Below are 2,570 nucleotides of genomic sequence, written 5' to 3'. Positions count from 1 at the left end.
CCACAATGAGTAGCACTAATATATGATCCCAATGGAACATCCCGGGAATGAGCTTCAATGATCCAATAGGAATGGAACCAGTGTCCGGACTGGCCCACTGGGATACCAGGAACACTCCAAGTGGGCCTTCATGCTGCTAAACATTTGGCTTACTTCATGGCTATTCCTATTTCTAAGAGAACAAAGAGGCTAAATAGATGGAATAATAGATTATAGTATATAAAGAAAAGAGAATAGGCAAATAGAGAATGATTGAGGAGAGGAAGAATAATAACACTGAGAGTGGGCCCCTGGTGTAAGGTTTTTGGGTGGGCCTAGAGTTGTCACCTCTCCAGTTTGACCCGGACCCGGTATTTTGAAGGGCTGCCCGGGTCAAAACTTCCCGCCCGGTTTTCCAAATAAGGAAAACCGGGCAGGATTCCCTTGATTGACACGGTGATCGTCCATTCGATGATTGCCGTATCATAGCTCCGCCCCCTGACATCACAGACGCTCTCACCCCGGATGTCACATCCCCGTTCCCCTTGCCCGGTCTCCACCATTGCAAAAGCTGGCAAACCTAGGTGGGCCCCTGGTGTCCCACTCAGACACTGATTGTGTATTGCTCCTGCCCACTAGGAGCCCTAGAGATCTTTTATGGAAGCAAGAAAGTATTAGTAAGATCTCAATATTCCTAAATCCAACAGCTACTACAGTATAGGGGCAGATTTACTAAGCTCAAGTGAAGGATTCGAATGAAAAAAACTTCGAATTTCGAAGTATTTTTTTGGGTACTTCGACCATCAAATAGGCTACTACGACTTCAATTAGAACGATTTGAAGTAAAAATCGTTCGACTATTCGACCATTCGATAGTCGAAGTACTGTCTCTTTAAAAAATACTTCGACTTCATACTTCGCCACTTTAAACCTACCGAGGTTCAATGTTAGCCTATGGGGACCTTCCCCAGTACTTTTCTAAGTTTTTTATGATCGAATAAAAATCCTTCGATCGATTAAAATCGTTCGATCGAACGATTTTTATTCAATCGTTTGATCGAAGTATTTGCGCTAAGATCCTTCGAATTCGATATTCGAATTCGTAGGATCTTACTTCGAGGGTCGAATTCGAGGGTTTATTAACGTTCGAAATTCGACCCTTGATAAATCTGCCCCATGTCATGTTCCATGTCAGCCTCTGGGGGCCCTATAAAAATAGCTTTTGTACTGTTCAGTAAATTCTGTTTCCTCTCCTGAATGGGAGATAAAAGTCTGTTGCAGTGCAGATTCAGCGCACCTTCCCTCCCCCCTCTAAAAGTTTTTTCGGAGGGCCTGGCATGCATAGACGTTCCTGCCCGCATGCTCCCATAGCATCAATTTAAAGAAAGAGAAATCAGCAGGGCGAGGGATTTCAACATTATAGAGGAAACAGAACCTGTGGTCTGGGCCCCTATTTTCTCCAGGCCCCCCTCGACCGTAGAGTCTGCTTCCTCAATAGTTACACCAGTGCTGCCATATTGTTTGAAAAACACAGCAAGTCCAGGTGATTTGATTAATTACTACAGAAATCACAATGCTTGCTGGTCATTCTCCTGCCTCCCACATTCTCCCTGTCATATTACATCTGTCCAAGTTCACTATTTACTCTTACCCATGATAGAAATACTAGTCCCAAATCGAATGCTCTTAAACATACTTTATATCAAATTATTGAATATTATTCTCCGGATTAAATAGTTTTTATATGTAACTACAGATATGGGATCCATTATCCAGAAACCAGTTATCCAGAAAGCTCTGAAATTACGGAAAGGCTGTCCCCCATAGACTCCAATTTATCTAATTAATCCAAATGTTTTAAAATGATTTCCTTTTTCTCTGTAATAATAAATCAGTACCTTGTAATTGATCCAAACTAAGAAATAATTAATCCTTATTGGAAGCAAAACCAGCCTGTTGGGTTTATTTAATGTTTATATGATTTTCTAGTAGAGTTAAGGTATGAATTATGGAAAGATCCATTATCTGGAAAACTCCAGGTCCGGAGCATTCTGGATAACAGGTTCCCATACCTGTAATAGCTTCTGTTAAGAGTGTTTGTTTTTTAGACTTCACCTCTATATGTGAACTGCAGTGGGACCAAGTTATCCTACCCTTGCAGAAGTATGAGCCAAACTAGCTGTTCAGCGTAGGTCTGGGATTTGGCACAAGTGGAGTGTAGCACAATGGCATAGTTGGGCAGAGATTCACCTCAACAGCCAGTAATATCAAGGCAGAGTGCAGAAAGCACTGCCAGATGGGAAATGGAATTATCAGGATCCAGGCATAGCCCAATGGTCAGGGATGGCAGCTAATATTAGAATACAGGCTTCCTTGTACAGTTGTGCAGAAAAATGAGTGTATAAGTGTATAGCAGTTCTTTAACATTGATTGACAACCAAAAAACTACCACGATTCCACCACCAAGACTGTCAGGGGGTGGTGAGAATTGTAGTTTAACAACATCTTAAAGGGGCGATTCACTTTGAGTTAACATTTAGTATGTTATAAAATGGCTAATTCTAAGAAACTTTTCAGTTGGTCTTCATTTT

This window comes from Xenopus laevis, chromosome 1S (assembly GCF_017654675.1).
Source record: "Xenopus laevis strain J_2021 chromosome 1S, Xenopus_laevis_v10.1, whole genome shotgun sequence".
Classification (NCBI taxonomy): Eukaryota; Metazoa; Chordata; class Amphibia; order Anura; family Pipidae; genus Xenopus; species Xenopus laevis.
The sequence above is the reverse complement of the archived record's forward strand: the minus strand, read 5'-3'. Positions refer to the sequence as shown.